Source organism: Onychostoma macrolepis, chromosome 13, assembly GCF_012432095.1.
Source record: "Onychostoma macrolepis isolate SWU-2019 chromosome 13, ASM1243209v1, whole genome shotgun sequence".
NCBI classification, from domain to species: domain Eukaryota; kingdom Metazoa; phylum Chordata; class Actinopteri; order Cypriniformes; family Cyprinidae; genus Onychostoma; species Onychostoma macrolepis.
In genome coordinates, this window is record NC_081167.1 from 3,149,288 (window position 1) to 3,172,519 (window position 23,232).

General features: G+C 38.0%; 1 protein-coding gene and 1 long non-coding RNA gene across 3 annotated transcripts in view; both read left to right on the forward strand.

Moving 5' to 3' along the window:
• Positions 1-23,232, forward strand: part of plpp4 (phospholipid phosphatase 4) — a 212,664-nt gene that overhangs the window by 168,549 nt on the left and 20,883 nt on the right. The gene's annotated exons all lie outside the window — the stretch shown is intronic.
• Positions 17,126-18,859, forward strand: LOC131552567 (uncharacterized). Its single transcript, XR_009274008.1, has 3 exons — positions 17,126-18,392; positions 18,521-18,584; positions 18,677-18,859. It is a non-coding gene; the product is annotated as an uncharacterized LOC131552567 (long non-coding RNA).

Genomic DNA, 23,232 nt, shown 5'->3' on the forward strand with positions numbered 1-23,232 from the left:
TTTTTAATGACTGTGTACTTGTCTTTTTTTGTAAATTCAATTCAGTTTGAAATCAAGCTTGCTTTTGCAACAAAGTTACCCTATTTTAAAGACACAAATACACAGAATGAGCAAATGTTTAAGATTGAGATTTTTGTAAAGGTAATTGATCACTGTTTATATGTATGTACATAAAAAGCCTATATTAAAATATGTTCATCATATAAAGTGAATGTGTCTTTTTAGAAGACTTGGATTAAACCACTCAAAGCAATAATGATTGCCTTGAAAAAAATGGATGGACAAAAAAAATTGAGATATTAAAATACCTATATGGCAGTATACAGTATGTGGTAGTTTTGCCAATGGTATTGAAAATGATTAAAGTTGTCATGAAATCCAAAAATGACCCTACTTACTTTTTTAGTGCACATTACTAGTCTTGTGGTGAACAATTAAACTGTGCAAGTCAATACACCGAAAAAAATAAAAATAAAAATGTTCTGCTGTCGTAATCTTTAATCAAAAACTGAAAATTTGCTTCCGTTCTGGAATGGCGTTCTCGCTCTGATGACGTCAGTTTGAAGGCTTGGGGAGAATCCTCTTGTTAAGTCATGATGATGTAAGGACGGCTGTTTCTGGGTCCATGCCTCTACTTATTTCACTTGAGAATACTATCTCAACAGCCATCTATGAGCACTATTTAATACTACATATATAAGCTAAGCGTATATAAATATTTCTGTGCACACTACAGTCTCCGTGCTCACAGTGTCCCAGACACTAATATTTTAGCTGAATCACTGTCTGGCCATCTGGGATTTCAGTATGGAAATAAAGGTTAGGGTTATAATTTTTCAGTATTACATGACATCGTGGGTGTATATTAGCAGAGTTTGGTGTTTTCTTGGGGCATCTGGCAGAGCGTTAGGACCCAGAAGTGGTGAAGCGTGATGTCAGGCGTTACAAGCAGATATTCTTAAGCACTCCTATCCAACCGTGAATCTGCTATGAGCAAGAGGTGGAGAGGAGGTGTGCCACAATAAAACCCGCCCTTTATTCAGTATTCTGTTTCACTTGAAAATGCATCACAACAATGGCGTCAGTTGCAATGTTCGGTTCATGGGGACCTTAATATTGATATTTTCAAGGTATTGAAGTTAGAAATAACTGTATCATGACCACTAATTCACGTACTTTGCTAATAAGTTAAAAGTGGGTTTTGTTCAAAGCAGCTATTATCCACATAGATCTTTGATATAAATGAATGCGAAAATCATTAAATATCGCTGGCCAAAAAGTAACTAGTAACTAGTACTCTGAGTAGTTTTTGAGAAGAGTAATTTGTACTTTTACTTAAGTACTGTTTTGACGCCAGTACTTTTACTTGTAATTGAGTATTATTTCAGCAATGTAACAGTACTTGTACTTAAGTACAAATTTTCAGTACTCTTTCCACCACTGCTTATTGCTGCCAAGTTATCGAATCGCTTATTGCTTACAGTGCTTTGTTATATGGAGCAGTTTGTTAGATCGCGATCTCTCTCATTTGTTTGTCTTAGTACACAATAAACGCGGCAGACTTTAATGGACAGTAAAACAAAGGCAGAATACCGTCTAACTCCAGGCTGGCACAGTATTGACGAACGAATGCAAACAAATGCAGAGCACCGTAACTTAATTGAGCTTTCCAAAACAAAATCAAAGAGCGGTAACTGATGTTATACTGTGTTCTGCCTTGGTTTCTCCGGGGATTTTCTCCATGATACAACATGTTAAACACACGTCCCAAAATGATCAATAACTCATTTTCGACCAAAAACGAAGTTATGGTGTTTTGTCTTTGCACGGCAGCACTGCTGTCACTGTAGAGGGGCTCAGCTCAGCTTCACCCACGTCCCGCCTTTTTGCCCATTTTCGATTAATCGGGAGTGACGCGCGGTGACGCGCTTCCAAGATGGCGGCGGTCGGCTCCGCCCACTTTAGGCTTCAAAATCGCTTTATAGAAACCTACGGGTGACGTCACGGACACTACCTCCATTTTTTTTTTTTTTTACAGTCTATGCATATAACCCTTTCACACGTAAATTTAAAATAATCTGGCTGACCCCCCAGTGTGAGTTTTTCAAGGCGACCGTTATTTAGAATGTGTCACTTTATGGTTTCCATGGTGACGCGTCATTGCTTGTCACGTGACACACCGCAGCAGCAACAGCGCTGAATGAATGATGATCTGCTTAAACTGCTTTTATGTTATTTTTCCTTTTTTATTCAGAATATTCACAAATGTGTTAGCTATGGCATGAAATATCTGATATTCCGATTGTCAAATACATGCAAGTGGAAGTGTATTGTTGTTTAAACACCTTTATAACGATCGCGTTAGTTGAGCTGTATGCGCGATGGGCGCCGCCATGTTTGTTTGTGCCGCAGACGCAGTTCAGAGAATCGGATCTGTTGGATTTACAACACGTGAATTCATCCACTTCTCCTGAAATACTTAAAAGTAAGTGGTAGGTGAACTGGGAGAAGAATAGAGTACACATTAAAGTTACTTACGCAATGTGTATCTGATATGAATAAAACGTGTCGAATTATAATGGAAAGGATTATTATTACCTCTTCCATAGACATCAGTGTGTATTTTACAAACTCTAAATGTATTGTTTTTTTAGTACTTATGTGAATTTATATGTCTGAAACCTAAAATAAACAGTATGTGGTTGAAAACACTGAAAAGTTGTGATATATGACAGCTCTGAGCGTGCCTGTCTCTGGCTAAATTCAACATTTGCTTAAAAACAAGAAATTTTATGACACAAAATTTTGAAATGTAGGCTTCAATCAAACACATTTGAATTCAGATTCTGTATTTATATATATATATATATATATATATATATATATATATATATATATATTAAAAACGGAAAACAAAAACAACTAAAAAAACAGCTGGCTGACCCCTAGAGGGGTGGGGAAAAGGGGTGGGCGGCCGCCATCCCCCGCCCCTGTTCCAACGTCTATGGCGTCAATGCTTTCTCCGGTTTACATTTGCAGCAACAATACACCTAGGTAGTTTTGAACTCCTTTTTTATGTCGATATAAAGTGGTTGCTTACTGTTAAAACTAATCATGGTATTGATTTCTTTGTAGGACTGTCAACTCTATAGATCAGTGGTAAGGGAAAGCAACGAAAATGTAGCGCGTTGCGTTCTTCTGACCTCATTTGCTTGCCGCGTCACACAAGCCATGATACAAAGTTACAGAAACTAAGCAACCGAAAGCAATATATGTCTTCCCCAGATGTAATGTTAGTTCTGTACTTCAGCGTTGGGTAAAAAAACATTATAATCCCCTTTGTGGTAGAGAAAGCTGCTTACATAGGCTACGGGAAACAGCGAAGATGTTGAATTAAACATACATTCGTTTCCACATTTTTATACTGGCCCAGATAATCAAAACTTCTACTTAGCGCTTGCTCCATTTCTGCAAATCAGTTTTTGTAAATGAATAACTTGATCCACATATGGCCTTCATCAACAGCCGCTTGCGCCACCTGCTGGTGAGCGGCTGACAGCAGCTGGAGATCATGCATCGGTGCTCTACTGCTATTACTGCGGTTCCCGAATGTGCAACGCTGAATTTTCTGCCCAATTTTAACCACTGAATTTGTGGCAGCGAATTTGTACAGTGAAATAAAATGATAGAAATTTGCCTGTCGAATATTATACATCGTATTTTTAAACAGATTGAATATTTTGGAAGTGAATTGTGGAAGGTGAATATGAATTATTGAACTTTTAATTATGAAAATGTGTGTGAAACATTTTGAATTGAAATATTCACAGCTTAAATAAACAACTATGTTAAGTTTCAGGATCTAAAAATGCAAGCCCTGGAAATACAAGGGATTAAAATGCAAGCACTGTTAATTGCAATGCATCATTTTTTTTTTTTCTTCGATTTGTGGAATTCAGCATGCTTTATGTTTCAAAAACTATTGTCATTATTCTGCTTCCATACTGGCCCCCACTTTAAAAAAAATGTTTGGACACCCCTGATGGTAAATTCTCTCAACAAAGAATAGTTCAAGGGAATATACTTTAACTACAAGTGCTCAGGAAGCAGGAGAAACAACCACAATCTACAAACGAGGCTATGACGCAAGTTACTATTGAAGAACAAAACATTATCAGCATACGCTAGTGGTAAACAAAAAGAGCATGCCGAAGCATAGTTTGGCAGTTGTACTTTTTATGTGTGCTGACAAAAAAAGAGGAAGGGAAAAGAGTTTGAGGTAAGCAGTTTCAAGTTTTATGTCAACAGGCCATGTTGCAGGTCATGTTTCATTTTTATTGGCATGTCAGTCGTAGCAGCAAACACTGTGCGATGATCATGCTGAATTTCTGACACTGTCAGAAAATTATTGTAGGTTATCTTTCGTCGCGAGACCGTGATAAGGGCTGTCTTTGAATCTCTCTCACTGTACGATATAGGACCACCGGAACCACGATCATAGAAATCACCACGATTGTTTCACGATGCAAATCTTTTGTCTAGGACAGCTGAAAACCGTGCAGTGTGTCCCAGGCTTAAGGGAGACATAAGGGCTTATAAGCATGAACAAAACAAAGGGAACTAATGAGATAATTAATCAGACAACAAGTGAAGAGGATAATTGACTAAACGGGGGAATGAACTCATGAGCAAAACATATTGAAAGCGAAAACAGAGCATACGTTACATCAACTTTTTAGACACAATGTTGTCAATATTGAGTGTTTTTGCTTTAAAATAGTTCGAAAAAGAGTTACATCAGAACGTCTCTCCAACCAACACTGGTGTTTTGTTCTTGAGTGATTCAGCATTGTTTTATGAATCGCCTGAGTCAATGATTCAATGACTGATTCATAAGAATTTGCAGCATCCCAATTTGCCTACTTATACTACACCCATGAAGTATGTACTGTTTTTATGAAGAAAAAGTACACGCTTTTGAGTGTGTAACAGAAGAGTAGGCAAGCTTTGGGATACTATTGCATTGTATGATTGCGTCTTTAACAGACGCTCTTTCGCATAGTAACACACATCCTGTCACTAGGTGCGTTTACATGGAGCATTGTAATCGGTTTAAAGTCCAATCCGAATGAAAATGCTCCATATAAACACCTCAATCGGAATAAAAATGTCCAAACCGAATGAAATTGTAATCGGTTTGAGAGGGGTGGGATAAACCTTTCTATAAACCGAACAAAATAAAAATCCTGCCATGTAAACGCGTTAAACCGATTACTTTGCGTCTACGTCATCACGTCAAGAGGTAGGATCGTCAGAACGTGAAAGTGATGTCGGCAACGGTACATTCTGTGATTTGGGGACACCAACACTACAGTAGAGACTGGGTAATAGTGGAGGTATAAAGTTAAAATTTCAATTATACAGTTAAAACACATTAGAATGGAGAACGCTTGCTGTGTTACGGACTATCTGCTCTCATGTCCGGAGTGAAAAACGGATCTGAATGAAGAGCAATTTTCTGCTTTTCAGCTTAGAAACAACACAATGATGATAGTGAAAGTATAACTCAATGAAAATAAACAACTTAACCAAAATTTGCCTTTGTCATTTGTATTTATTACAGAGTCATAATTTCCAATCTGCTTGAATTTAAAAGTGCTCACGCAATAGTGTACGAAAACACGCTTGGAAATGTTATGTGATATAGCTTGTTGTGATCATTCTCCGTGTTCATAAAGCAACGGTCCTTTGATTCATTGTTCAGCAACTCTTGGTAAGAAATCGTGTATTTGTTCCATTTAAGTACAGTAAAACTTTGTAATATCAGAGTACAATTCATTTCAGAGCTGCATTACAGAGGTTGGTAGCCTACTGTTATTTTATCCCTTAATGCTTTAACTTTAAGAAATTAGGGTGATATGATGATATGTGTTGATCAACTGGCAGAGATCAAGCTATATTGGTCCTGTTGTGTGGTACGATAAAAGACGGTATGATCGTGTACTGGCCACATGACTAGCGCGCGAATGAACACAAGGGATTCAAATATTAGCTGTTTATTCTAAGCAAGTGCAAGCAGCTATTAAAAATATTAATGCAAATACGGGCGTTTTTTCCTCTAGTGATTTGTATTTGTTGTCATGTAGGCTACTTAGCGTGTCCCAAAATTGAAAGCACCGGCACATGTAAACATTATATCGGATTAGATAATGTCTGTACGAATCTCTTTGGTTTACCCGCAATCTCATATCTAATTTTTTTTTATATGTAATGCATTATTGAGCTCTGTGAGCCATGTTTCAAATTTAGGTGCAAACTCTTTGTTCCACATCAACAAAATTGTATTTTTTGCTATGGTCATGCCATATTGAACTGTTTGGATCTGATTGAAACTATACTTCTCTAAGAAGGGGGCCCAGCCTAATATTGCAATAAGAGGGTCATGAGGAACATCAATCTTATGTACCTTTGAGTAGAAAGAAAAAACCTCAGTCCAAAATTTACACATTTTTGGGCAGAACCAAAATAAATGAGCCAATGTACCCTGATTGGACTTGCATTTAAGACACAAAGATGACACAGAGGGATATATGGAATGTAATTTGGTACGAGAGTAGTGCAATCTATGGACAACTTTATACTGAATCAACTGCAAATTAGAGTTGACGGAACAAGATCTAATAACTTGGAGGGCATTAGTCCAGTTATCTTCTGAAATATCTATCCCCAAGTCCTTTTCCCAAGACATCTTTAAGTATTGCGAAGAAGGTGTTCTAGAATCATTAAAATATTCAACATATTTAGAGACAAGACCCTTCGAGTCGAGTTCAGAGGTCATAAGTAAATAAAGATATTGAGGGGACTTGTAAACTTCAAAATTAGAGATATTACTTTTAACATAATTCCGTACTTGTAAATATCTAAAAAAAAATGAGAGGAAGGTAGCCCAAATTTTTGTTGAAGCTGTGCAAAAGAAGCAAATACATTGTCTATATACAGGTGCATCTCAATAAATTAGAATGTCATGGAAAAGTTCATTTATTTCACTAATTCAACTCAAATTGTGAAACTCGTGTATTAAATAAATTCAGTGCACACAGACTGAAGTAGTTTATGTCTTTGGTTCTTTTAATTGTGATGATTTTGGCTCACATTTAACAAAAACCCACCAATTCACTATCTCAACAAATTAGAATACTTCATAAGACCAATAAAAACATTAACATTTTTAGTGAATTGTTGGCCTTCTGGAAAGTATGTTCATTTACTGTATATGTACTCAATACTTGGTAGGGGCTCCTTTTGCTTTAATTACTGCCTCAATTCGGCGTGGCATGGAGGTGATCAGTTTGTGGCACTGCTGAGGTGGTATGGAAGCCCAGGTTGCTTTGATAGCAGCCTTCAGGTCATCGGCATTGTTGGGTCTGGTGTATCTCATCTTCCTCTTGACAATACCCCATAGATTCTCTATGGGGTTCAGGTCAGGCGAGTTTGCTGGCCAATCAAGCACACCAACACCATGGTCATTGAACCAGCTTTTGGTAACTTTGGCAGTGTGCAGTGTGCAACTTTTGACAGTGGCAAGTCTTGCTGGAAAATGAAATCAGCATCTCCATAAAGCTTGTCAGCAGAAGGAAGCATGAAGAGCTCTAAAATTTCCTGGTAGATGGCTGCATTGACTGTGGACTTCAGAAAACACAGTGGACCAACACCAACAGATGACATGGCAGCCCAAATCATCACTGACTGTGGAAACTTCACATTGGACTTCAAGCAACATGGATTCTGTGCCTCTCCAGTGTTCCTCCAGACTCTGGGACCTTGATTTCCAAATGAAATGCAAAGTTTACTTTCATCTGAAAAGAGGACTTTGGACCACTGAGCAACAGTCCAGTTCTTTTTCTCCACAGCCCAGGTAAGACGCTTCTGAAATTGTCTCTGGTTCAGAAGTGGCTTGGTAGCCCTTTTCCTGAAGAGGTCTGAGCGTGGTGACTCTTGATGCACTGACTCCAGCTTCAGTCCACTCCTTGTGGAGCTTTCACAAGTGTTTGAATCAGCTTTGCTTGCCAGTATTCTCAAGCTTGCTGTCATCCCTGTTGCTTGTGCACCTTTTCGTACCCAATTTCATCCTTCCAGTCAACTTTGCATTTAATATGCTTTGATGCAGCACTCTGTGAACAGCCACACCTTTCAGTAATGACCTTCTGTGACTTACCCTCTTTGTGGAGGGCGTCAATGATAGTCTTCTGGATCATTGCCAAGTCAGCAGTCTTCTCCATTATTGTGGTTTCAAAGAACAAGAGATACCCGGAATTTATACTGTAGGAATGGTCATTAATTGAAACTCAAATGTAAATATTCTAATATTTTGAGATACTGATTTTTGACTTTCATGAGCTGTAAGCTCTAATCATCAAAATTAAAACAAAAAAACTTTTGAAATGTTTTACTTTACATGCAATGAATCTAAAATATATGAAAGTTTCACTTTTTGAAATAACTTACAAGAAAAAATTAATTTTTTCACAACATTCTAATTTATTGAGATGCACCTGTATAAATCTCCTATAGACAAAACTCCTTTTTCTTTCCATGATAAAAAAGTTCTATCTGACTGTGAGGGAGGAAATGCATAATTACAAGCTATAGGGGTAAGTGAGCAGGTCTGAGGGAGTTTAAAGATTTTCTTGAGCTGATGCCAAATCTTAAGAGAATTTACAACAATAGGGTTACATTTCTTAAATGTTCTGATAGGTTTGTTTTCTGCAAAAAGTAAAGCAGGGAGGGAGGATTCCTGCATATCCCGCTCAATAGCCAGCCAAGCAGGAATGGTAACGTTCGATTTCTCGGGGCAATGTAATCCACCAATACATTAATGCCCTTAGATTGGCTGCCCAGTAGTAATGCTGGAAAACAGGGAAGACCTAGGCCTCCTACCTCTTTTGTTTTACAAATATTAACTTTAGATATACGATGAGCTCTATATCCCCAAATAAATGGCATGATCACAGTATCAAGTGTTTTAAAGAATGACTGGGTTAAAAAGATAGGAACATTTTGAAACCATAAAGTAACCATTTTGATTGCGTTAACATGACCAATCATTGTTAAAGGGAGTACTCGCCAAGTCTCTATATTTTTCTTCAGTTTATATATCATGACTTTGTAGTTTGTTTCGTACAAACTTTTATAATGTCTAGGGACAGTAATACCAAGATATTTTAATTCACTTAAGTTTTAAAAGGGAGACTATAAATAAAACCTGAATCTATATTATCACATAATGGCATAAATTCACTTTTCTGCCAGTTAACTGTGTATCCGGAAAGGGCACTAAACTCTCTAATAATATCAAACAAAAAAGACAAGGATCGTTCTGGCTCTGAAAGAAAAAGAAGGTCATCATCCACATATAGAGAAATCTGATGTTCTACATCTCCCATTATAACAGGAGAGATATGTGAGTGATTTCTTATACTTATTGCTAAAAGTTCCATAGCGATAGCAAGAAGGACTCAGTGGAAAGTCCTGGCGGGTACCACGGTGAAGAAGGAAAGGAGGGGATCTATTATTGTTTGTGAGAACTGAGGCAGAGGGGCAAAGGTACAACATCTTAATCCACGAAGAACAATTTTGTCCCAGACCAAATTCTTCTATAGTACTTAAGATATAAGTCCATTCCACCCTGTCAAATGCCTTATGGGCATCCAGGGGTAGAATGGCTATTTTATCATGTTTGCCTTTGTTTCACACAACATTCATAAGTCTGCGTACATTATGAAAAGAAAATCTCCCAGAAATAAAAGCAGTTTGATCTTCATGTATTATTAAACTAATACATTTACTTAGCCTATTTGCTAAAATTTTAGTGAATATTTTAATATCACTACCAAGAAGGGAAATGGGGCTGTAAGAGGAAGGGTCTGTACTATCTTTATCTGTCTTTGAAATCAATGCAATATTTGCAGAATAAAGTGTCTCTGGTAATTTTTTGTTTTCAATAGAATCTTTGAACATCCTTAACATCAAGGGGGCAATTTGATCAGAGAAAGCCTTATAAAATTCAATGCAAAAGCCATCCGGGCCAGCCGCTTTACCATTGATAAAATTCTTAATAGCTGTCGAAATTTCTTCCAGTGTAATGTTTGAATTTAAGCTTTCTCTCTCATCGTCACTAATTTTGGGGAGTCCAAGAGAATGAAAAAATTTAGTAATGTTCAGCGAGTCTATGTTTCGAATCTCTGTCTGAATGTTTGAATGTCTGACACTGATTGGTCTACGCATCCCTGCATCAAGTTTAACACACCTAGCGTTTTTCTTGATTTTTTTGTGTTCTTACATGGTTGGCTAAATGTTTATGTTTTATCCGGTTTAATTCTGTTTATTCCACTCCTACAACTCCTGCAATTAAACTCCGCGCCATGTCATTTTTGGAATTGTCCTTGTTAAAAGGATTTGTTGTGTCATATAAGAATGTGTGTTTTTCAGCTTCGAGGATGAAACTCTCGTCATCCATTTCTGGCCTCCTGCCAAGGATATTTTCATATGATGCGAAATACGAACGGGAGTCTGCACAGGGTGTTTATTTTGAAATTGACAGGATTTTTTTAACTTTTATTTTGTATTTACCATGCAGCTTCTATGTGGCATCCATCAAAAATAATCTAGGCGCCTATCTTTAGGTAAGCAGCACGGAGAGCCACTTCAGTGACACTTCTGAAACGTGCAGCGGCGCAGCTGGTGTAAACACAAGCACTGACTAGAGATGCAGATGTTTAAGATAAGCACAAATACTTTTCACAAATATTTATATGTTGTGTTATATTTTTAAGTTAGTAAGTGGTGTTAAACATTGCTTTGTGTTATATTTGTGTTATATGTCATGTGTTGTGGACCGGTGGGTACTGTGGGCCATTCTGTCCAGTGCTGCTTTTTAGTCTCAAACTGCCCCTGTTCCCAAACGTATTGGGTGTCTTCCTTATCTGGTGTACTCATTTCAGATTCGAAAGGAAAAAAATCATAATACCTTTTTAAATGGATGTCACTGAGAGAGAGGTTTCAATATGATGATTATACGGCTTATCACTTCATGATTCTAGAGCTAATCTTCAACATACAGTATTTGCCATTAAGCATTCATTTTCATTTTAGCCATTACACTATGTTGATCATGTTGAGGTGATTAGATGAAGTTTCTAAAACTGATTTGCAGCCAAGATATTCTCTTAATATCCATTTCTATTCAAAATTCTTCAGTAACCTTAATTTTGAGCCTGCAAGAAAAACCCCTTCGCTCTTTGATGATCTGATGATCTCATTAGTATCCTGTTTATTCTTGCAGGAATTCACATATTGCTGCATTAATATTTATGAAGAACAGTAATTGTGTTTGCTCTAATTCTTATTTTTGGATATCAGTGCAACATTATAACTGTTTAAATCTGCTGGGAGAACCAAGATATCTTAATTAACTACATTTACAGTGATGATTGGCAAAACAGCTGCTCACTGAAAAGGCACAGAACCTCATCTACACGAACCCTGTTGTTATTTTATTTATTTATTTACATTTAATGAGCACTCTAGGTCTAAATTTAGAGCTCTTGAGAAGGATGCCTAATTGCATGGAAAAGTTAAGGATTTATCTTATGAGAGTGTATCATAAAGGGGTGATGTTACTCTAAATTTTGAGTTCAAATCTATTGCTTATACATGCTGATGTTTTTGTTATGTGGTTTTGTTTTAGAATTACTGTGTGTAGTTTTGTTTAAGAATCAAACAAAACGGTATTCAAAAAAAAATATATATATAAATTGTTTACCTGAAAGTTTCAAGTGGCTACTATATAGTAGGCAAAAAGTAGTAGCTGAGCGAATAAGTATGTTTGAATCTTCAGTATTCATAAAAGAGTAGACGAAAGCACCAGGCCCAGACCAGCCTGTCTGAAATCCTGTGCTGACCAGCTGGCCCCCATCTTCTCACAGATCTTCAACAGATCACCGGAGCTGTGCGAAGTCCATTCATGTTTCAAACGCTCCACCATCATCCCCATCCCAAAGAAATCCAAATTTACAGGACTAAATGACTACATGCCTGTGGCTCTAATGTCTGTGGTCATGAAGTCATTTGATAAACTGGTGCTGGCCCACCTGAAGGACCTTGCTGGATCCTCTTCAGTTTGCCTACAGAGCAAAAAGGTCTGTGGACGATGCAGTCAATATGGGTCTGCATTTTGTTCTGCAACATCTAGACAGACCAGGGACTTATGTGAGGATCCTGTTTGTGGACTTCAGCTCGGCTTTTAACACTATCATCCCAAACATCCTCCTGCCCAAACTAACTCAGCTCTCCGTGCCCATCTCCGTCTGTCAGTGGATCACCAGCTTCCTGACAGACAGACAGCAGCTAGTCAGGCTGGGAAAATACACATCCAGCACCTGTACGAGCAGCACTGGAGCTCCTCAGGGATGTGTTCTCTCCCCACTGCTCTTTTCCCTGTACACCAACGACTTCAGATCTAAAGACCGCTCTGTCAAGCTCCTGAAGTTTGCAGACGAAACCACACTGATCGACCTCATTCAGGACGGTGACGAGTTTGCTTGCAGACAAGAGGTTAAGGAGCTGGCTGTCTGGTGCAGTCTTAACAACCTGGAGCTCAACACACTCAAAACAGTGGAGATGATTGTGGACTTCAGGTGGACTTCTCCCCCCACTCACCATCATGAACAGCACCGTAACGACAGTGGAGTCATTCAGGCTCCTGGGCACCACCATCTCCCAGGACCTGAAGTGGGACACTCACATTGACTCCATTGTTAAAAAGGCCCAGCAGAGGTTGCACTTCCTTCGCCAGCCACAGGAGCTGCTGAAACAGTTCTACTCTGCCATCATTGAATCTGTCCTCTGCACTTCTATAACTGCCTGGTTCAGCTCAGCTACCAAATCTGACCTCAGAGGACTACAGAGGGTAGTCCGGACTGCTAAGCGAATCATTGGTACAACCCTCCCCCCTCCCCACTCTCCAAGAACTGTACTTATTCAGAGTGAGCAAAAGGGCTGGCAAAATCACTCTGGACCCCTCACATCCAGCACATTCCCTCTTTGAACTTTTGCCATCTGGTCGACGCTACAGAGCTCTGAGCACCAGAACGGCCAGCACAGGAACAGTTTCTTCCCTCAGGCAATCCATCTCATGAACACTTGACAATAATTGTGGAACATACTGTAGTGGACAGCACATTCCAGGGCCCAGTTTATGGCGGGGCCACTCTCTGACCTGAAAATTGAGTGTTTAATCTTATCATTATACATTACTGACACTCTATCCTCCAATTTGATACTGTTAAGTGCTTTGACACAATCTGTATTGTTAAAAGTGCTATATAAATAAAGGTGACTTGACTTGACTTGACTCAATAGTGGACAAAGGTTTGCTACATTTTGATTGAACCTTGGTGGACTAACATTAGCAATATCCAACGCCATCAGATAAAGATGCCAGGACAACAGCTAGACACCTCTTAGAGGGCAAGAAGAAGACCTTTGGTACAAAGCCCGGGAAGGAAAAGACTTCTTATTGGTCAAAATGCAGTTTCTGCCCTTCACCCACCAACAGACTGATTCCTGAGGTTTTGGTCTATGATCACCATAAAAATTCCTTAGGACCTCTGGATGCAGCAGCAGTGGGTGAAACAAAAAGAGATCACAAAGTTCCATCCAAATCCATTCATAACTATGTTCTCAAACCTTAAACTGAAGCAAACTACAACACTCACATTTTATACTTATTCAGAGAAATAAGTATTCTCAGTGACAGCGACGTGTAGTGCAACATCTTACACAAACTTAGCTGCTGATGGACAAATGAATGCATGCATGACAGTTCAATCTTCTTCCATCATGTTTGGACTTAATGTATTCGTAACATTGCCAAAGGTATTCTGGTTGTGGTTTGGTAAGTGAATGATGCATTGGTAAAACTTTAGTGACACTTTTCTGAATGTGTGTTTGGACTATGCAAATAAATTCCACAGGAGCCACACCGTGTCCCCCCCACTCTGATGGAAACAGCCAATCACAGCCTGGAAATGGAGAAGCGCCAGATTGCAATCTCCTCCTCATCAGAAAGAGATAAAGGTACCTTCCCAAAAGACACTCCTTGTTCTGAGTCTGAGTCCTGTTACCAGGAAGACAGCAACAGAAACAACCAGTTCTGAGTCTCCGGCGCGTCCAGTGAGACAATAGCAGATGAACCTACATTCTGAGTCTCCGGCCTGTGAAGGTGAGACTGCAACATATCAAACTACGTTCTGAGTCTACAGACTCAGAACTACGTTCTGTCAAGGAAAGGACTGCAACAGTTCACCAACGTTCTGAACCTCTGACCCGTGAGGGAAGAGGCAATAACCAGTGGTGGTCAGTAACGAAGTAGCTTTACTTCATTACTGTACTTAAGTACATTTTTCAAGTATCTGTACTTTACTGGAGTAGTTTTATTTTGAGTAACTTTTACTTTTACTTCACTACATTCCAAAGCATATCGTTACTCCTTATAATACATCACATGCTCCGAGACGCAGAAGCGGTGTCTGATTCATGAACACACTGATTCTTTTCAATGAACCTGTTAAATCGGTTCGCAAATTGCAACAAACGATTCATTCACGAATTGGAATGATCCAATTGCAGCCGTTCTCGAGTCGACAACTCACTGATTCAAATTATCGATTTGGAGCGAGTCTCCAGTGAACTGAACTCACAAGTAAGAACCGGGAGATCTTGTAAATGTCGAATTTTAGGATTAATTATTGTAACTGAAAATCATATTTAGGTCAAAACTGTCAGTTGTTTGTGAACTAAATCTGGTGATCTATTTAAGCCCACTGAAATGCTTGAATGCAGACAGATCAATGTCAGTGTTTTAGGTCAAAAAACGAAACATTAAAATAACCAACATGATCTCACAGAATTCCGTGTAATGTTCACAGATTTAATTAACCTCCGACTCTGTGGTGGCATCACGGAAGTGATACCAATGTAAGTCAGTGATAGGCATCAGCCGTGCTCCACGCACGGAAACCCTTAGCATCAATATGCCGATGCGATACTGGGGAATTTATCGTCATCATTATTGTTCAGAACTGGGTAGGTTTAGGGTAGGGGTGGGGTCAGGTACTCCAGTGAAAGTATAACTGCATCGGAGTCACTCTTTTTACGTGGTCCGATACAGCGCTGGTGTTGAACCAGTGAATCCGTGCATGGACCACGGCTGATGCCTTCTGTGAGCCCATCACGGAATTTTCGGCGATTCCGTGATGCCACCACAGATTCGGAGGTTAATTAAGTCCGTGAACATTACACGGAATTCTGTGAGATCAGGTTGAAAATAACACAGATTAAATAAAATAACTCATGCACGTTCATATTCCCCACTGCTGTAATGTTAGCAGTTTTATTAAAATGCTATGCATTTAGCCCTATGTGATATCTGTTTTTATATTGTTTATCAACAGTATACATTTTTGTATTGTTTAGATCAACTAGCTGAGTAGACAGATATGAATGTTTATTCATAACCATACTGAAAATAAGTGAATATTGTTAGCTGATGCTAACTGTCTAGCTAACAAGCTTGCTGGTGCTAAGTTGAGGAAATTTTTAGATATGAAGTCCAAATATCTTTATTCAACCACCTAGATAGATTACATCTGAGGGTAAAAGAAAGGATGTGATGTTCAGAACATGGTAACTACAGTAAGATAAAAGTGGGAAGTGATGGCCTCTGGGGGCATTTGGCCAGGGGAGTTTTAACACCACAGACAAGGTTTGTGAAGAAAAAAAATATATATATATTTTCCTAATCCCAGGTATTTTGAGCAGTAGGATTATAAAAATGTGTGCTAATATAAAAGTAAATTAAGTAGTCTATATAAAATTGCAAAATAAATCTATCTATTAGTACTTTTTTACTTAAGTACATAAAAAATCTTTTGTACTTTCACTCGAGTAAAATTAAAAAAAAACTGTACTTTTACTTTTACTGGAGTAAAATTTTATAATACGTATCTGTAATTTTACTCAAGTACTTGATTTGTGTACTTCATCCACCACTGGCAATAACAGATACCAAGTCCTGTGTCTCCAGCTTTGAGGCAGGAACAGATACGACCATGTTCTGAGCCTCCAGCCTGCAAGGAAAGAGATAATCTACATTCAGACTTCAGAGTCTTCGTCCAGCGAGGCAGCACGACCTGAGTCTCCATCCTAGAGAGACAAAGTGGATCGACCGAGATCTGAGTCTCTAGCCCAGAGAGGCAGAAGACACACAGACATCTGCAACAAGGTTAAGCTCCTGCGAACAAACCTTCACTCCAAGGTACCTTTGCTTGCGTGTTCCAGGCTAAGGACATTCTGCACCTACTCTAGGGCCACATCTGCGTGTTCCAGATTTTAGGACCCTTTGGTGCTCCAGGAGATCAGCATACTCCTGCGCTTCATGTTCAAGGCTGTCGAAACGGATTTCTGCTCCCTTTCCCACTGCATTGTTACCAGCACAACCAGTGGATGAAGTCACCGCCACTGGACTGCTCACTCAACCACAGAGAACGTAACTATCATCTATCCAAACCTCTTCCAGAGACCTTGGCATTGTTGTGTATTACCAGTATATGAAATTCTAATTTACATTAGATGTTATATAGCTGATGTCAGTTGATAAATGATTCATTTATTTGTTTGATACATAATAAGGTTCTTCACCTTATTTGTTTCAGAGTAGCAAGAGTTTATCTTTCCAGATAACATAGCTCTGACATAGCAACATCCAACATAATCACTTGCATTTTATGCATCTTACGCTCTCAGAAATAAAGGTACAAAAGCTGTCACTGGGGCGGTACCTTTTCAAAAGGTACACTTTTGTACCTATTAGGTTCAAATATGTACACTTTAAGTACTAATAAGTACCTTTAAGGTACCAAAATGGACACTTTAGGTACAAACATGTAACTTTTGAAAAGGTACCACCCCAGTGACAGCTTTTGTACCTTTATTTCTGAGAGTGTATATGCACTTTATTCCTTTCCCATTCATAGTATTAATTTAGTAGTTGCTGATTACTCTTGTCTAGCTTTTGTTAATAAAATTTATTTTATTACCCTTGTGTCTTCCTTGTGGTGATAATGCAGTAAAGGTTCTACATGTTAGATATCCCACCAATCTTTCTAATGTGATGTACTCTTAACCACACCTTGAGGGACACATGATCCAAAAATCATAACGTCACCTGTGACGTGACTGAGTACCCATCACTACACTATTTTGCCTCCTTAGGTTGGCGAAAGCAAAATTCACTACAGCACACTATTTATACATTTATTTATCTTACACACATACTTAGTCTACATTTCAAATTTGCACATAATATACCTGTACATACAAAACTGTCTATTGTAATATACCTGTACATACAATTGTCAATTTGTATATTGTTATTCCCTACTTACTTGTTCTATTTTTTATTTTTATTTTATTATCTGTGTTTTTGTTCTGTCGCTGTCATTCTGTTGCACTGTGGAAGCTTCTGCCACGAAAACAAATTCCTTGTATGTGTAAACATACCTGGCATTAAAGCTCATTCTGATTCTGATTCTGATTCTGAGTGCACTAATTCTCGCGAGATTCAGACGTATGTATACTTAATTTGCGTTCTAATATGCCTACTTACCTACTATATAGCAGGGGGAAAAAAGAGTATGTGAAGAAAGAAGTATGTTCAAAACCTCAGTATTCATACAAGAGTAGGCGAGAAATCCCCGGATGTCCTACTGCTTCGGCCCAGATTCTGGAGTGTGCATCGATAAGACACTTTTGTATCCCAGGAGGCAACGGGAGAGGATACGTCATCATCGAACGTGATGGAGAACAGCGACGAGGGTGTTCACAAATGTGAGTATTACAAACCAAAAACACGGTTCCCTGTGTTAAAATCGCGTTTGTTGAGCTTAAGGTGCAAAGATGCTGAACGGTACAGTATATTTGTGATTTTTATAGTAGATTTTTATGTGCAGTTATAGTAGAATTCACTGTTGTCAATACTGCTTTACATTAGAAAAATGTAAGTAATGTTAATATTACAAATCTACACAAATTTATTACAAATCTACACAAAGTAACTAAACATGACTTATCTGTTTTATTTGTCCATCATTACTGCTGATAAATTGAGGAGCATTTGCGTTGAATAAAAAGTGAGTTAACACTTGATATAAATGTAATATTGAGCACATAAATCACAGCTGTAACTTGTCTCTTGTCTGGATGTTACAGGGACAGAGACACTTGTGTTTATCCGGTGCAGACTGATGGAGGAATGCTGCCACCAAAGGCTTTGAGTGAGTACACTACAGAAATTAATAAAACATCTTTTAAATCTTAAGTTGTAGTTTATTTTAATTATTGTAATTTCAAACAGAGATATTACAGCACTTTTTTATTCTTGATTTCTGTGAATTTGCCACAGAGCTTTTGTGGAGGAGCAGGTGACATTTGTGGAAAAAAAGGAAAACCTGAAACAACAATATAAAGTAATATCATTTTGTTACTTCCAATACAGAAATCAAATGACATTGTGCTGTTAAAATTACTGATTTTATGTTATATTTGTGCATTTTTGTAGGATCTGAAATGTCTGCAGACTGGTGTGAGCAGTGAGGATGGAAAAGTTCACAGCAGCATCCTGGAAATGGTATAGTGCCATGGATGAGACGCTCTATCACTCCACCTGCCCTTACTGCCTCATCTGGGCCAGATGTTACTGTGATCTCTTCATCCTCCGTGACCCCAGAGCCAGCGAGAACATCTAGAGAAAGACTAAAAGACATTGAGGATGTGATTTTGGTCAAGTTTGTTCTGCTGGTTTCTGTTCATACAATATCAGTCAATGGAGTCCAAGTTTCAGGAGCTTCAAAAGCATCATCAAATGTCATGAAGCTTCTGAAAGTCAGGCTCTATTGACTGATATTGTATGAACAGAAACCAGCAGGACAAACTTGACCAATATCACCGTTTGTGTTCAGAAAAAACAAACAAAAAAAAGGATTGAACAGCCTTGAGGCAAGTAAATAATGACTGATTTTTTTATGTATGGGTGAACTAACCCTTTAAACCCCCCAAATAGAAATTGTATGAAATATATTTATGCATTTATACTATAGTAGTACCTTGAAGAAATAAGCAGCTTTATTAAGCGTTTGTGCCCAAGACACACAAAAGGGATTTACAAAAATCGCATTTACATTTATGCATTTGGCAGACACTTTTATCTGAAGTGACTTACAGTGCTCTTATTACGCAGGGATCCCAATCCCTCTGCAGCAACCTGGGGGAAAGAGGCTTGATCAAAGACAAACCAGTGGTGACGTCTGCAGAGAATCAGAAAAAAGCTGCAGAATTGACACAGCTGTGTTCAGATGGCAGTAGGATGTGGGTTCACCGCCTGTTTGATTGCAAGAACGATTAATTTGAATAAAACTTTGTTCCATGTGTCGTTGACTTGTATTTATTTATTTTCATGGTTACTTTTATTCATTCTTTTACTCGTATAATCATGTTTCCTGTTGTTGTCAGTAAATAAAATATCATTGTTTCATTAACTTCATTAATAATTCTTGTTTAATTAATGTATTCACCGTGGCTGCATTTGTCTAGTGTGCATATGCATAGCTATGGCACATGACAAAACAAATTACATTTTGCTTGTTTTACTAAAATTATATATATAATTAATTAATTATTGGTCAGCCTTTATCATTATTATTGTACGAGTTGGGGTGGGCTAGCAGTGCATTCTGGGGTAATCATATTTTTTTTAAGTAGTAATACTTACATTTTCCGAGTATAATATCAGCAGTCTTCTCCAAAAGTGAGATCTTCAAGCACCTGATAGACGTCTCCTTTGTGCAGATATTGCAAACATGAAGGAAAATGTACTAGGTAGGGTTGTCGAGTTACTGATGCTATGAGGTGATCTAGAGCAGGCCAGGGGTGTCCAAACCTGTTCCTAGAGGGCCAATGCCCTGCAGGGTTTAGCTCAAGCCCTAATTAAACACACCTGAGCCAGCAAAATAATGTCTACAGGAATACTGGCTGCATTCGAAATCGCATACTTATCGAGCGCTGAAAGAGTACATACTCTACAGCCAAATCTCGTTAAGTATGAATGTGATCCGGACTTCATCCGCCATGTTGCCGTTATCATGTGACTTAAGATGTTACAAGTGCAACAACTTTAAAGATATGAGCGACAGGTTTAATTCATCTATCTATAAATATTTTGATGTTTATGAAATTTGCTCATTTTGTGGTCTTGTTGAAGAAACAGCTGCCCTTTTATTGTGATTGTAAAACCAATACATTTTGGGTTGTTTTTATATTTTTAACCCTACTAATATGACCCACAGTTTTATACTTAAAGATATTATATTTTTATTATGAAAACCCCAAATTGTTGTCTTTTGAATAAGTTGTTAATTTCTTTATTTTATGTTCAGAATTTTTCATCCACAACCAAAACTGGCTTAAATCTCCTTTGTTTTCCTCTTTTTCTTGTTGAATTTGTCTTTGTTTCATCCCTCAGGGTTATAAATACAGTAGCAACAACAAATGCAATTTTTGATGCATTATGATTATATGAATATTACGATTATTCAAAGATATTTACCCTTGAAATTGTGCCTTTTTTCTGTGTATATATTCTCATACTATGGTCTATGCATATTTATGTTTTCTATTATGATTGTTCATTGTTAAAGATACAAGCATCTTTCCCTGAGCTTGAATGTAATTAAACGTTCTGCAGTAATGATAATAAAAAGAAGATAAGAGCGACAGGTGCACTAACTAAAGTTTTCTACATACTGCACGATTTTCAGCTGTCCCACAAATTTAGAAAAGATGTGTTAAAATGACACAATCTGTGCCAAATTTTAACACATTAATGGGTGAGTTCTGGGACAACGTTTTTTGTGTTAGCTCATTGTCAAAATATGTATTATGATGAAATATCAACAATTACATTCATAGAACTGCAGAATATATATACAGTGGGTACGGAAAGTATTCAGACCCCCTTACATTTTTCAATCTTTGTTATATTGCAGCCATTTGCTAATAGCTATAGCACCCCATATTGACAGAAAAACACAGAATTGTTGACATTTTTGCAGATTTATTAAAAAAGACTGTCCACGTCCTCGGTATCCGTTTCTATAGGTAATAGACAGTAAACTAAATCAACCCGCAACCGCATAAAAATGTTACTTGGCAGCTATAAAACACATAACATTACATTTGTATGCTACTGCTAAATATTGCACAACACAGAAACCATGTCAGGTAAAAAATTATTACAAACCGTTTGTTTGTTATTATTAATGATGGCAATAAATATTGCTAATCTCAACAAACAACAACAAAATAATAACAGTATGAACACTTACATAATATGTTTATATATTATAGTATATATATATATATATATATATATATATATATAGGTGCATCTCAATAAATTAGAATGTCGTGGAAAAGTTCATTTATTTCAGTAATTCAACTCAAAGTGTGAAACTCGTGTATTAAATAAATTCAATGCACACAGACTGAAGTAGTTTAAGTCTTTGGTTCTTTTAATTGTGATGATTTTGGCTCACATTTCACAAAAACCCACCAATTCACTATCTCAACAAATTAGAATACTTCATAAGACAAATAAAAAAAAAAAATGTTTTAATGAATTGTTGGCCTTCTGGAAAGTATGTTCATTTACTGTATATGTACTCAATACTTGGTAGGGGCTCCTTTTGCTTTAATTACTGCCTCAATTCGGCGTGGTATGGAGGTGATCAGTTTGTGGCACTGAGGTGGTATGGAAGCCCAGGTTTCTTTGACAGTGGCCTTCAGCTCATCTGCATTTTTCGGTCTCTTGTTTCTCATTTTCCTCTTGATTCTCTATGGGGTTCAAGGTGAGTTTGCTGGCCAGTCAAGCACACCAACACCATGGTCATTTAACCAACTTTTGGTGCTTTTGGCAGTGTGGGCAGGTGCCAAATCCTGCTGGAAAATGAAATCAGCATCTTTAAAAAGCTGGTCAGCAGAAGGAAGCATGAAGTGCTCCAAATTTTCTTTGTAAACGGGTGCAGTGACTTTGGATTTCAAAAAAACACAATGGACCAACACCAGCAGATGACATTGCACCTCAAATCATCACAGACTGTGGAAACTTAACACTGGACTTCAAGCAACTTGGGCTATGGGCTTCTCCACCCTTCCTCCAGACTCTAGGACCTTGGTTTCCAAATGAAATATAAAACTTGCACTCATCTGAAAAGAGGACTTTGGACCACTGGGCAACAGTCCAGTTCTTCTTCTCCTTAGCCCAGGTAAGACGCCACTGACGTTGTCTGTGGTTCAGGAGAGGACAACTGTAGCCAAATTCCTTGACACGTCTGTGTGTGGTGGCTCTTGATGCCTTGAACCCAGCCTCAGGCCATTCCTTGTGAAGTTCACCCAAATTCTTGAATCGATTTTGCTTGACAATCCTCATAAGGCCGCGGTTCTCTCTGTTGGTTGTGCATCTTTTTCTTCCACACTTTTTCCTTCCACTCAACTTTCTGTTAACATGCTTGGATACAGCACTCTGTGAACAGCCAGCTTCTTTGGCAATGAATGTTTGTGGCTTACCCTCCTTGTGAAGGGAGTCAATGATTGTCTTCTGGACAACTGTGAGATCAGCAGTCTTCCCCATGATTGTGTAGCCTAGTGAACCAAACTGAGAGACCATTTTGAAGGCTCAGGAAACCTTTGCAGGTGTTTTGAGTAGATTAGCTGATTGGCATGTCACCATATTCTAATTTGTTGAGATAGTGAATTGGTGGGTTTTTGTTAAATGTGAGCCAAAATCATCACAATTAAAAGAACCAAAGACTTAAACTACTTCAGTCTGTGTGCATTGAATTTATATAATACACGAGTTTCACAATTTGAGTTGAATTACTGAAATAAATGAACTTTTCCATGACATTTTAATTTATTGAGATGCACCTGTGTATATGTGTATATATATATATATATGTGTGTGTGTGTGTGTGTGTGTGTGTGTGTGTGTGTGTGTTTGTACCTATTTTATTGTAGCCATTTTTCGCTGGTTCCGTGTGAGGTGTAGCGGTCATGTGGTAC